General features: G+C 37.0%; 1 non-coding gene across 1 annotated transcript; it reads right to left on the minus strand.

Annotated features, from left to right (window-relative positions):
- Positions 1-3,762: 3,762 nt before the first annotated feature.
- Positions 3,763-3,869, minus strand: LOC136204299 (small nucleolar RNA R71). Its single transcript, XR_010675145.1, has one exon. It is a non-coding gene; the product is annotated as a small nucleolar RNA R71 (small nucleolar RNA).
- Positions 3,870-13,882: the final 10,013 nt, after the last annotated feature.

The raw sequence follows: 13,882 nt of genomic DNA on the forward strand, positions 1-13,882 counted from the left end.
TTACATTAAATAAATTATAAAGTATAAGATAATTAAATTAATGATTAAACAAACAGGTGGCCAAGAGACCTGTTTATTTGTCGGTGCCTAATAATGAAATAATGAAACGTCTCTTTCTTTTGTTTTCTTTCCATGAATTATAATCTTATTATGGAACCTACTAAATATATGATATAGTAATTATTAACGGTAACCTAAATTCTAATCCAAACAAAACAAAAACAGATTAAATTAAATGTTTCTTCAAAAAAAAAAAAAAAGATTAAATTAAATGAGGATTAAAAAGTAATTTACTATTATATTTAAAAAAGAAAAAGAAACATTTAATGGAAAATTAAATAAGGAGCATAAAGGAATGGGATATCTTCAAGTGTCGGCAAAGTGGAAAATGTTTGGTTCATATGGATGACAGCTCAGCTACTGTTACCAGCATTTTATTTCATCAATTCTATATAGCAATTGTTAAATTTAGGCCTCGTTTGTTTACATAATAATAAAATTACATTAAACTGTATATAATAAATTTTCGCATAAACTCGATGAACAAAAGAAGGAAATTCTGAAGCCTAATGAAATCAGTTTCATCGTCTTCAGTGATATAACAAAAAAACGTGGGCCGAACTCTAATCGTTATGTCGAATTATCACTACAACCCTAAGAAATAGGACGAATTATCAAATCGCATGCTTTCTTCGGTTTCCTGTACTAGATAGTTGAGGTCGTTTTAATTTCGGGTATTGAAGTAATGAAGTATTGAGCAAACTCGTTTTCCATCTCGTTAAAACTCCTGATAGGTAGCTGATGATAGCAGTAGGAGACTACCTCTGAAAGAGTATGGGAAGAGGAAACACATAATGATGTCAGTGGTTGTAGTAGTTTCTAGAGCCCTTCTGAAGTATTTCTCCAGAGATGAGTATTGAAAGACTTTGGACATATGATCAAATAAGATGCGGGCACACAACGAGGAGCTAGTATCTGTCACCTCCACCATAAGAGCGTCTATGCCTGCATCTTCCATAACGTTCTTCAACTCTCTTCAGATCTCCGCCATTTGTTCATTTTACATGTGCCTAGGACCATCTTCATTATCAGATGATTTGCACTGACGGTTTGTCCGTCGATCTTTGGGAGATCTTGGTATAATCGTCTTTCTCCACTACTAGTGTTTTTCTCGATATCAGGATCCTATAGAGATTTTTAGTGCCTTATCCTTACCCTACGGAGACTCCAATTCATTTGGGTGTCCCTAAGCCATGCGCTTGTGTGCTGGGAACCTTGAAGCGTTTGGGAAGTTTGAGGGATCTAGATGGTCTGAAAGGACTCAAATTCTTTTGCATGTTTTTTTTTGTAATATTATGTGGAGTTAGATAAGCGTGGGGGAGTGATCTTCTCCTTAGGAATCCTTCCAACTATTTTCGTTGTAGGAGAAAGAGAGCGATGTGGCTTCTCGCACAATGCTAACATTGTAGAAGAGCTGATCAGTTATACGGTCTATAAGCATTCCTCGGAATGCTTATCAAGCTCTAGGGTGATTTGGAAGAGACCTAATGGATTACCACTTGCATCTAAGGGTGTCTTGGGCTTCGGGATGAGGTGTGTTAAGCCCAAAATATACCTAAAATATCATCAATAATTATATCAATATTGCTACGAATTTATGCTATTTATACCTATTTAGAATACTTTTACTCTCGAATATGTTTCTTTCATGCAAGGTATATAAATATTTGGTAAAATCCTAATAGGAGTAAAAAGAGCTTAAAAATAGAAGAAAAGCCCTACAAAAGGAGTCGAAGACGACGAAAATTAATAACGCCAACTCAAGGACACGAACGAGAGCCGAAGAGGTGAAAAACGCTCCGTGCCGCGACCGCGGCCCCCAATATTCACGGTCGCGACACGCGTCCCTCAGCCCCTCCTTCCCTTCATCCGAAGTACAAATTGTTGCTCCCCCATTCTCGGTACGAGCAGGAGTTTGAAGAAGCCTAGTTGCACACTTTCATTTTCGACGAAACGCGTTCGTTCGGGTGGATAAAGACGTCCTTTCGCAACGGATATGATCCTTCGCAACAGACACGACACTTCAATCAAGACTCTTCAACATCTATAAATAAAGAGTTGATGGAGAGTTGAAGAATAATGTTATATGTGTAGAAGAAAGAGATTAGTGTAGAATTTATGCAGAAATTTCGAGTCAAGTGATTCAGAAGTTAGATTTAGATTCTGTAAAAAGCAATATGATGTACACACATTGTTTACTAAATAATAACAAATTCAGTAGCGTTTAGACATTGTTCCAATTTAGTTTTCATTTTGGTAGTAGACCGATCCAGTCTCTATTACGAAGATTCAACGAGAAGATTGAGTAGAGGATTCGCCCCTGAGCCTGACAAACTCTAACGAAACCCAAGGAAAGGATTGACAACCCGTTCACTTGCACGCCGTCGAAGAATTCAATGCTCCATGTTCTCTGTAAACTTGTATCAATTTATATTTCATCTAATAAAGTCTGTTCTATTCGATAGATTTTTATGCAGCACTTATGGTAACCAATCCACTAAAGTGACTGCTGGTGTTTTCATTAAAACGTAGTTTAATTCAAAATCTTTACAAGGAAACTTTGTTGAACACTTAGACAAATTATTATCTCGAAAGAGTTTTAATTTGATTAAGGGCAACTATCCCGAAAGGGTTTTGTCGCGTTCAAAGCCAATTAATTAGAGGTTCCGTCATTTATTTCATTTTTATAATTCGTACAAAGTTTAAAGTTGTTTTCTTTGCTTAATGCAAACAAATATACTTGTTTACTTTTCTAAAGTACTAAAACGTTCCTGTTTTGCAAATTCATTCTTAAATCAGATATTTTCTAACATCTTCATATTCTAATCTAATTTTTATTCTAGCAATTTCAAAACCAAAAACCGATTAAACGATTTTTCCATATTACAAACCTAAAAGTAAATTTAACCGATTCAAAATAAGTTTTTATTGAAAAAAGTTCTTTGTGAGATCGATATCTTTTATTACTATAAGCGTATACCGTGCACTTGTGGAAATCGCTCAACAAGTTTTTGGCGCCGTTGCCGGGGAACGCCAAAATTTTTGACAAAATTTTAAAATTTTCGTGTTTTATTACGAATCTAGGTTTATTCATACTTATTCAAAATTTTATATTTTATTTATTTTCAATTACTAATATATTTATTTTTCAAATTCTGTTTTATAGGTAGTTTCTGTTCGTGCGAAATTTCAAGTTCATGCGCAGTTCTCGAAGTTCGGGCACGTCACCGGATCCTATTGACCCAGAAATTGAAAGAACTCTTAAAAAGAACAAGAAAGAAAAGAAAAAAAAACAAAACCCCAATAAAAACCAGAGTTACCGAGCCAGAAATTATGGCCACGCTTATGGATTACGCTAGGCCAGGAGTGGCCGGTGTAACAAACAGTATAGTTAGACCCCAAATTAATGCACATAATTTTGAAATTAAGCCTGCGTTGCTTAATATGTTGCAAAATAATGTAACGTTTTACGGGTTACCTAACGAAAATCCTAATACCCATTTGACAAATTTCTTAGAAATTTGTGACACTTTTAAAATTACTGATGTAACTGCAGAAGCAATCAAACTTCGCCTTTTTCCTTTTACTTTGAAGGATCGAGCCAAAGAATGGTTAACTTCTATGCCAGCCGCATCATTTGAGACTTGGGAGCAATTAACCCAAGCATTTTTATCAAAAAATTTTCCTTTAGCAAAAACCGCAAGAGTCATTAAAGAGTTGACGTCTTTTTCTCAAAATGATAGTGAAACTCTTTATGAGGCTTGGGAACGTTTTAAAGAACTTCAACGTTTATGCCCACACCACCAATTGCCCGCTGAACTTTTAATGCAAACATTTTATAATGGACTAAATCCTACAACTAGAGGTTCATTGGACGCTATGTCTGGAGGGTTATTCATGAAGAAAACATCTGCCCAAGCAAGAGAACTTTTAGAGAAAATGGCAATCAACAGTAGTATGTGGCCCACGGAACGTGGACACATACCAGTAGCGAAACCATCATCCTCAACTACATCATCAGTTAAAGGTATAGTGAATCTTGATCCAGTAGCGATGTTGCAAGCCCAATTTTCTGCCTTGTCGCACAAAATTGATAGGTTTATGGCACCGTGTGATCCAAATGGTAAGCCAATCCAAACGGATGTGGATTACGAAGGTATGAGTGAAATTGAACAGGTAAATTTTGTCCAATGGCAAAACCAAAATAATAACCCTTATTCCAATACATATAATCCTGGATGGAGAAATCATCCTAACTTTAACTGGAGAGACAATAATAATGTTAATGCTAATCAAAATCATACTACTAATTATCAAAATCAATCAAGAGATTCGATTAGCACTTTATCTTCTAAAATCGACAAATTCATTGATGCTATGAGCGGAAAAATAAGTAATCACGACGATGGTTTTAAACGGGTCGAGAATAAATTCGATCAGCTTATTAAAAACCAATCATCTAGCATCCATAATTTGGAGATTCAAATTGGACAACTCGCTAAATCAATTCCATCCCGCAAAGAGGGAAGTCTTCCAAGCCATACGGAAGAAAATCCAAAAGAGCATGTTAAGGCTATCACTCTTCGTTCAGGGAAAAACTACTTAGGCCCGGAAATGCCCGGAAATTCGACCTTACCTGGAACTGATTTACCGACGCCCAAAGAAGATACATTAAAACAAAAAGATGCACCAATTGACTCTAGTACAAAAACTTTTGTACCCAAACCACCTTTTCCACACAAAGTCCGCAACAAGGACTATGATAAATAACTTTTTACATTTTTAGACAAACTTAAAAATTTGCATATTAATTTGACGTTTATGGATGCAATTACGCAAATTCCCAATTATGGTAAATTCCTCAAAGATTTAATTTCAAAGAAAATCAGTTGGGAAGAAATTTCATCCATTTCACTAACTGAAGATTGTAGTTCAATTGTGTCAAGCAATTTGCCCACAAAACTCAAAGATCCCGGATGTTTTACCATTCCGTGTAAATTGGGAGATATAGAATTCCCAAGTTGTCTTTGTGATTTAGGAGCGAGCATTAACTTGATGCCATTATCTATTTTAATAAGTTAGGCTTAGAAGAAGACATCAAACGTACCAATATGGTTTTGCAATTAGCGGATCAAACCACTAAAAGGCCATACGGTATAATTAAGGATGTTTTAGTTAAAGTTGACAAATTTATTTTTCATACCGATTTCGTTATTTTGGATTTTGCTTATGATGTAAATTGTCCGCTAATCTTTGATAGACCGTTCATGAACACGGGACGTGCTCTAGTTGATGTGTCGGAAGGGAAAGTAGTTTTACGAATAGGAGATGATAAGATTGAGTTTGATATGAACCAAGCGATGAAATATCCTATGGAAGATTTCGCTTGTATGAAACTTGATTTAATTGAAGAATGTGTAAATGACATTGTTCAGAAAGTGGAAATAGTAGAACCTATAATGAGTGAGGAACTAGAAGATAAGGACCCAGAACCTTTGATTCGAGAAGATGGACCAGTTCCGCCTTCAATTATAGTTCCACCCAAATTAGAACTTAAAGAATTACCAAGTCATTTGAGGTACGCTTTCTTAGGCGAAGGCGATTCTCTACCTATTATTATCTCTAACAAATTAACACAAGTTCAAGAAGAAAAATTGAAAGAAGTTGTTAGAAATAGGATAGGAAGCATGGGTTGGCAAATTTTTGACTTAAAAGGTATTAATCCGAGCATCGTAATGCATAAAATTCACTTAGAAGAAGATAAGCCACCTAAAGCGGATAGGCAAAGATGCCTAAATCCGAATATGAAAGAAGTAGTAAAAAATGAGATTACTAAACTTCTGGACAATGGAATCATTTATCCTATTTCGGATAGTGAATGGGTTAGTCCAATCCATTGTGTTCCTAAAAAGGGAGGCATAACAGTTGTAAGGAATGAAGAATGTGAATTAATACTTACGCGAACCACCACTGGTTGGAGGGTTTGTATAGATTATAGAAATCTAAATAAAGCAACTAGGAAAGATCATTTTCCTCTTCCTTTCATTGATCAAATGATCGAAAGGATAGCTGGTCATGCTTTCTACTGTTTTCTTGATGGTTACTCCGGATTCTTTCAAATATACATTTACCCGGATGACCAAGATAAAACAACCTTCACATGTCCTTACGGAACATTTGCATATAGGAGAATGCCATTTGGTCTATGTAACGCACCTGCAACATTTCAACGTTGTATGACTGCGATTTTTAATGATTTCATTGAAGATATCATGGAAGTTTTTATGGACGATTTTTCAGTTTATGGAGATTCTTTTGATTCGTGCCTAGAAAATTTGGATAAAGTTTTGTCTAGGTGTGAAGAAACAAATTTGGTATTAAATTGGAAAAATGTCATTTCATGGTTGACGAAGGAATTGTTTTAGGTCACAAAATATCTGAAAAAGGATTAGAAGTAGATAGAGCAAAAACCTCAGTAATAGAGAAATTACCCCCTCCAACTACTGTTAAGGGAGTAAGATCATTCTTAGGACATGCTGGTTTTTACAGAAGATTTATTAAGAATTTTTCTGTAATTTCCAAACCACTTACTAATTTACTCATGAAAGATTCAACCTTTTATTTTAATGAAGAATGCGTTAAAGCTTTCGAAACATTGAAAACTGCTTTAGTCAGTGCACCTATTATTGCTAAACCCGATTGGGATTTACCATTTGAAATTATGTGTGATGCAAGTGATTTAGCTGTCGGATGTGTTCTAGGTCAAAGAAAAGATAAGAAACTTCATGTAATTTATTATGCAAGTCACACACTGTCTGGTGCACAATTAAACTACACCACAACAGAAAAAGAAATGTTAGCCGTAGTTTTTGCATGTGACAAGTTTAGGTCATATTTATTAGGTTCAAAAGTTATTATTTACACTGATCATGCAACATTAAGATATTTATTTGCTAAAAAGGATGCAAAACCACGTCTAATTAGATGGGTTTTATTATTGCAAGAATTTGATATAGAAATCAAAGACAAAAAGGGAGTAGAAAACCTTGTCGCCGATCATCTATCGAGACTTGAAGATGAAAACGGTCCTATAGATGAAACTATCGGTATACGAGATGATTTCCCTGATGAACACCTCTATCAAATAAAAAGTGCCATGTCACCTTGGTATGCAGATATTGCTAATTATCTTGCAGCCAATATTGTTCCGGAAGGATTAGATTTCCAACAAAAGAAGAAATTTTTCTTCGATATTAAACAATATTTTTGGGAAGATCCTTTTTTGTTCAAAACTTGTGGTGACGGGATAATTAGGAGATGCGTTGGTGAAAATGAATACGAATCCATAATATCGGAATGCCATTCTAGCTCTTATGGAGGACATAATGGAGTTAACAAGACAGCAGCTAGAATATTTGAAAGCGGTTTCTTTTGGCCTACGATGTTTAAGGACGTCCGTTCATTTATTACTCGTTGTGATAAGTGCCAAAGAACAGGAAATCTAGGAAGGAAAGATGAGATGCCCCTCACAACCATATTAGAAGTTGAAGTCTTCGATATGTGGGGAATAGATTTCATGGGACCTTTTCCCCCTTCCAATGGTAAAACTTACATATTAGTTTCCGTTGATTATGTTTCAAAGTGGGTTGAAGCAATTGCAACCCCGACGAATGATTCTAAAGTTGTCGTTAATTTTCTTGACGATATATTTTGTAGATTTGGTTGTCCAAGAGTTATCGTTAGTGATGGCGGTACTCATTTTATAAACAAGAGTTTTGAAACGCTTATGAAAAAATATGGAGTACTGATGCGCCCTCACCTAACTCGAGATGAAGACTCACTAAGGGATAAGTGTACCCCGTCGTTATCAAGTAATAAATTTCTGGGTTTAAGTCCAGGTTATCGTCCACAGGATTTATTTCTGCAAGTACCGAATTACTAAGTCTCGGAAGTTATCTAGGCTTAGGGGGTTTTGAGTTTGGTTTTGTTTAATTAATCTACTCCTAGGTTGAATTACACTAATTCTAATTAAGTTATCTAATTCTAGCTAAGTTATTCTAAGTCTAATTAAATTACTCTACCCCTAATTAAATTAAACTACTCCTAAGTGATCTTTTGTCAATGCAATCATCTAAAGGATCATGGAGGGATACGATGATAATGGAAATAGATTGTTTAAACAATTGAATTAAAATCTAAGTCACTTGTGTTCGAGGCGATTAACCCGACCTATCCTCCTAAAGTTCCTAGTTCGTGATTCCCTTGTAAGGCCGAAACTAGCTCTAAGGCTCAGTAATTTGGGTTTAATCTTCTATAGGGTCGTCAATCCTATAGGCACTGACTAGGTCAGATTCAGCTCGCAATATGTGCCAACTTGATTTTGGGATTATCGAATGAGTTAAACCAATCAAACAAAGCGTAAGAAAAAGATTCAAAGCATTAAAACAATTTGAAGAAACAAAACTATTATATTAATCAAAGATGGAGAACATTGTCACGAAGTTACAATAAGCCTAAGATTCATAGCATGTATCATAGGATAAACAAGTTATATAAAAGAAGAAAAATCCCTTTCAGGGAACCTGTCAACCAATGCAGGCGTCTTCCTAGGACTTAAGGATGGAGCTCGAGCAATCCTCAGTGAATGGAGCTTCGGAGGCGTCTTCAATGGAGGTTTGAAGGTTTTTGGAGGAGGTGGAGAGGATTTCTCGAGGTGGAAGATAAGAAAATTATAAAAAACAAAAGATATCTAATTTACAATTGAAAATTCCTATTTATAGACGCGTCTCGGGCCTCGTTTTGACCTAATTTCGTGTCCTTGTTGGTGTAGGAAGACGTGGGGCCGAACGTGGCTTCGTGGGGGCGGAATTGGTCTTTTTGACCAATTTCCGCAGGTCTGCTCGCCGAGCAGGAAAGGCTGCTCGCCGAGCAGAATTGCGACGAGCAGCCCCTGCTCGCCGAGCAGGCCCCTGGGGTGCCTGCTCGGCGAGCAGGCACACTGCCTGGGCAGTGCCTGGGCAGTGCCTGGGCGCTGCCTGGGCAGTGCCTGGGCGCTGCCTGGGCAGTGCCTGGGCGCTGCCTGGGCTGCTGCCTGGGCAGTGCCTGGGCGCTGCCTGGGCTGCTGCCCGGGCTGCGTGCCGATGCTCAATTCGCCGAGCGGCTGCCGGGGGGTCCTGCTCGCCGAGCGTTTTCGCCCGAAACGCGCTCGATCCGTGCCGGATGACTTCTATACCCTTTTTCGTCCGAACTTACACCTGCACACGCATAAAAACTCCAGGAAACATTAGTCTAAAAGCCAAATTGATCCGTCAATCGCTTATTTTGAGCAAACGCTTCGTTTGGTGCGACTTTTGACGGACCAATTAGCTTCAAAAGATAACGGAATTCTAATATGCATGTTATTTCGGCCGTATTTGCCTAAATTGATCACAAAACGAGCCTAAACAACGAAAAGTAAATAGGACGTTTCCAATTTCTAACTAACTCACACAAAAGCATTTAAATGCGAGAATTGCTCGCTTATTAACCAAATTACTCTAAAAACCGTCCTAAACCGTACCCAAAGATAGGGGTTTTTTACCCCTATCAAACCTCCTCGCACTTAAAACTTTACTTGTCCCCAAGTAAACTAAAAAAAACTAAACCCGCCACCACAAGCAAGCTAGAAAACCTCCCGGTTTGACTGGGTGCTTGACACAACTTCAAACATCTGTAATTACATGGATTCGGAAATACAAAGTAGAGACACGATATCCAAAAGCCGCATTTCAATTATCATGGGTCATAGTTTTAAGCAAATGGACACATGTTCAATTAAACGAGTTTAAGGGGATTGCTAAGTAAAACACCTCACCATAGGTAGTTCACTCATTCACACAAATTTTGGTGGCTAAGGTGTTTACTCTCGGCTTATGTTCTTGCTTAGGATTATGCTTATTTTGCACATTCATCCGAGTTCCTCTACTATGCTACATGACTCCGTTGATATCAAAAACAGCCTCTAATTGGGGTTGTAATGTGGTTAGAGGGTTAAAGGTACAACAAAGGTTAAAAGCTCTAGCGCTACAAAAACAAGGTTAAAATGACTTTAGCAAATACGGAGTGACTGAGCTTTTTATTCATCCCTTATTTTGGATTTCTTTTTGAGACGTTTTTATTTTTAGGAACTGGGGAATGAAGTTCTTCCCTTTTGTTCGTCTCTTTTCTTTTCTCTTTTCCGTGCCAATTTTTTTTTTCTTTTTTTTTTTCCTTTTTTTTTTTTCTTTTGGGATAGTGATGCTCATTCACCTCTTAGCCTTTTGGCTTGCTACTATAATGCCATAAACAACGATAAAGCGCTAGAGAAAAACAAAGGCTCAATTCGAGCTTTGCAAAAACAAAGGTTAAGTAGCGAACCAAGTTGTGGTTCGCAAAAACGGGTTAGAACGAAAGAAAAATCTACAAACTACAAAAATGTCGGCTCAAATGGGCTTCCTAGAGTGAATGAAAAAGAGAAAATAAGGGTAAAGAAAAGGTTAATTCTAATGAGGCTGATTCATCGTTTATCATCTCAAATCATTGCATGTAGGTTCAACACAGTATTAGGTGCAAAATCTGTAATCTTCCACAAGTCAAAGCATTCACACAAAAATGTCAAGAAAAAGAGCTTTTCGATGTTCGCTCTTAGGCTCAAATTCAGCTCACAATTCTTTGGGTTTCAATTTTGTGTTTACTAGTTTTCCCCAAACTCAAGTTTAATATCACATGCCTTCAATTCTTAAGTTATCTACCTAAGTAATGATTTTAGCATTTCTTCAAAAGTAGGGTCTAAATGCAAACTGTAGGTCATGCTTTTACAGATACAAGAGTTGTGTCCTACGCCTAAACTAGTTGTCATGCAATTTTAGATTCGGTTCTCAGCCCTCAAAGATAAATAACGAAGTTTAGATTCGAAGGAGGTTCACGGTTTTAGGTCCTAAACATGCAAAAACATAAATAAAGCAAAAATAAAACACCAAAACGCAAACCTAAACTAGACACGACGCAACGAAAATTAAAAATTTATACAATTTTTGTAAGTTTGTCTACCCCTCCTCCTCACACTAAAATTATGCAATAAGTTCCAACATTGCATCATAAATCATGAAGTACGAGTGTAAAAAGTTAGGGTGGAGAAGAAAACTTACGGATTTTATCGCAATCGCAAAAGTTTGACGATTTGCGGTGGCAAATTTTTTTTTTTATTTATTTATTTATTTCAGCTTCGTTCGGGATTTTAAAAAAAATCTCGAAAAAAATTCCTTATCGCGGCCGAGCACCGCCGCTGGGCAGCAGTGCCCAGCGGCGGGCTGGGCGCCAGCGCCCAGCGCGCGGCGAGCTGGGCGGCAGTGCCCAGCTCGCCGAGCTGGGCCTCCTGGGGCCAAAATATTTTTTTTTTTTTTTTAAAATTTTATTTTGAACCTAAAAACTTAAAAATAAAAAAATAAAAATAAATAAAATAAAACTAAACAACTAAAAAAATATTTATTTATTTAATTATTTTTTATTTATTTTTTTTTAACGAACACTTTAAAAAAAAACGTAAAAGAAAACTAAAAAGACTAAACTAAAGGATCAATGTATAATCTAAATAAAACAAACCTGAAAAGTTTTATTGAAACTTGGGTTGCCTCCCAAGAAGCGCTACGTTATAGTCGGTGAGCTCGACATAGAATTCCCGCCTAGGTGTATGCTTCTACTCGTGTTAGGAATTCAAATTCCTGAATAAATAATCCGTACCTACAAAACGGATTAAGAGCCTCTAATAAGTTTAATGAAAGCAGGAGGCCGAATTTAAACATATTATGAAAAAGTTTGGTTTGCTCCCTTTTGGATTCTCTTGGTAGGTCGAAGAGAATGAAAACTTCTGAGCATGAAACAAACCTAAACTTTTCTAATGTTTGAGGAAAAGGTACTTGAGATACACAAGTTTTGATTTGATCTTTTATCTCTACCACATGATTTAGAATTTCAGATTTTGAACCGGGATTGCTTACCGCTTCCGGTTCTTCACTTACCTCGAGTGATGCATGTGATAGTGGACTTGGTTCTACCTTTTTGTCATTCCTCAAGGAGATGGCTTGAGCTGATTCCCTTTTTGGGATTTCTATGTTTTCCTTTATGCCTGGGAAAGCATCTCGGGATTGCTCTTGCATCTCATGGTTTATTTGAGCCAATTGGTTGCTCAAGTCCTTGCAAACCTCCTCGTTGATTGTAAGTCGGGCTGATATTCCTTTCAAAAGGGACAGCACCTCATCTCGTGAGCTAGAGGGTTGTGGAGGAACTTGGCTTGTTTGTTCGTAAGGGAACATTCCCAATTCGTTTTCCCTGTGCTCATTAACAAACCTATTTGGAGGCCTCAACATGTTAGGATTCCCGTAGGACAGATTTGAGTGTTGAGGTCTCCTCCAATTATTATCATAAAAGATATAAGAATTGGGGTTAGAATTGTACCTTTGGTGATTACCCACAAAACTTACACTCTCATTGGTGTTGAGGCTCAGTTTCGCCATCAAGATATCCATTTTCTTATTTAACTCGGCCATGGAGGGATTGGGAGCCTCATTCTCCAGGGCATGAATGTATCGTCTTGATGGGATAGTAAACTTTTGAGCTTGCCACTCGACTCTTTCTTGCCAATTCATTGATCAGAGAACGCTGAGAAAAAGTGAAATTCTAGCACAAAAGTTGATAAGTAAAAAGTATATAGTTATGGACAGAATACAAAAGATATGAACAACTACAAAAGTTATAAAGAATTATACATAAGCAGATATAAACGATATAAACAAAGGATATTTACAAAAGAATGCCTAAACTAACAAGTCGACCTTTGGTTCGATATTGCAGAAGAAATAAATCCCCGGCAACGGCGCCAAAAACTTGATGCGCCCTCACCTAACTCGAGATGAAGACTCACTAAGGGATAAGTGTACCCCGTCGTTATCAAGTAATAAATTTCTGGGTTTAAGTCCAGGTTATCGTCCACAGGATTTATTTCTGCAAGTACCGAATTACTAAGTCTCGGAAGTTATCTAGGCTTAGGGGGTTTTGAGTTTGGTTTTGTTTAATTAATCTACTCCTAGGTTGAATTACACTAATTCTAATTAAGTTATCTAATTCTAGCTAAGTTATTCTAAGCCTAATTAAATTACTCTACCCCTAATTAAGTTAAACTACTCCTAAGTGATCTTTTGTCAATGCAATCATCTAAAGGATCATGGAGGGATACGATGATAATGGAAATAGATTGTTTAAACAATTGAATTAAAATCTAAGTCACTTGTGTTCGAGGCGATTAACCCGACCTATCCTCCTAAAGTTCCTAATTCGTGATTCCCTTGTAAGGCCGAAACTAGCTCTAAGGCTCAGTAATTTGGGCTTAATCTTCTATAGGGTCGTCAATCCTATAGGCACTGACTAGGTCAGATTCAGCTCGCAATATGTGCCAACTTGATTTTGGGATTATCGAATGAGTTAAACCAATCAAACAAAGCGTAAGACAAAGATTCAAAGCATTAAAACAATTTGAAGAAACAAAACTATTATATTAATCAAAGATGGAGAACATTGTCACGAAGTTACAATAAGCCTAAGATTCATAGCATGTATCATAGGATAAACAAGTTATATAAAAGAAGAAAAATCCCTTTCAGGGAACCTGTCAACCAATGCAGGCGTCTTCCTAGGACTTAAGGATGGAGCTCGAGCAATCCTCGGTGAATGGAGCTTCGGAGGCGTCTTCAATGGAGGTTTGAAGGTTTTTGGAGGAGGTGGAGAGGATTTCTCGAGGTGGAAGATAAGA

The sequence above is a fragment of the Euphorbia lathyris genome, chromosome 8, assembly GCF_963576675.1.
Source record: "Euphorbia lathyris chromosome 8, ddEupLath1.1, whole genome shotgun sequence".
Lineage (NCBI taxonomy): Eukaryota > Viridiplantae > Streptophyta > Magnoliopsida > Malpighiales > Euphorbiaceae > Euphorbia > Euphorbia lathyris.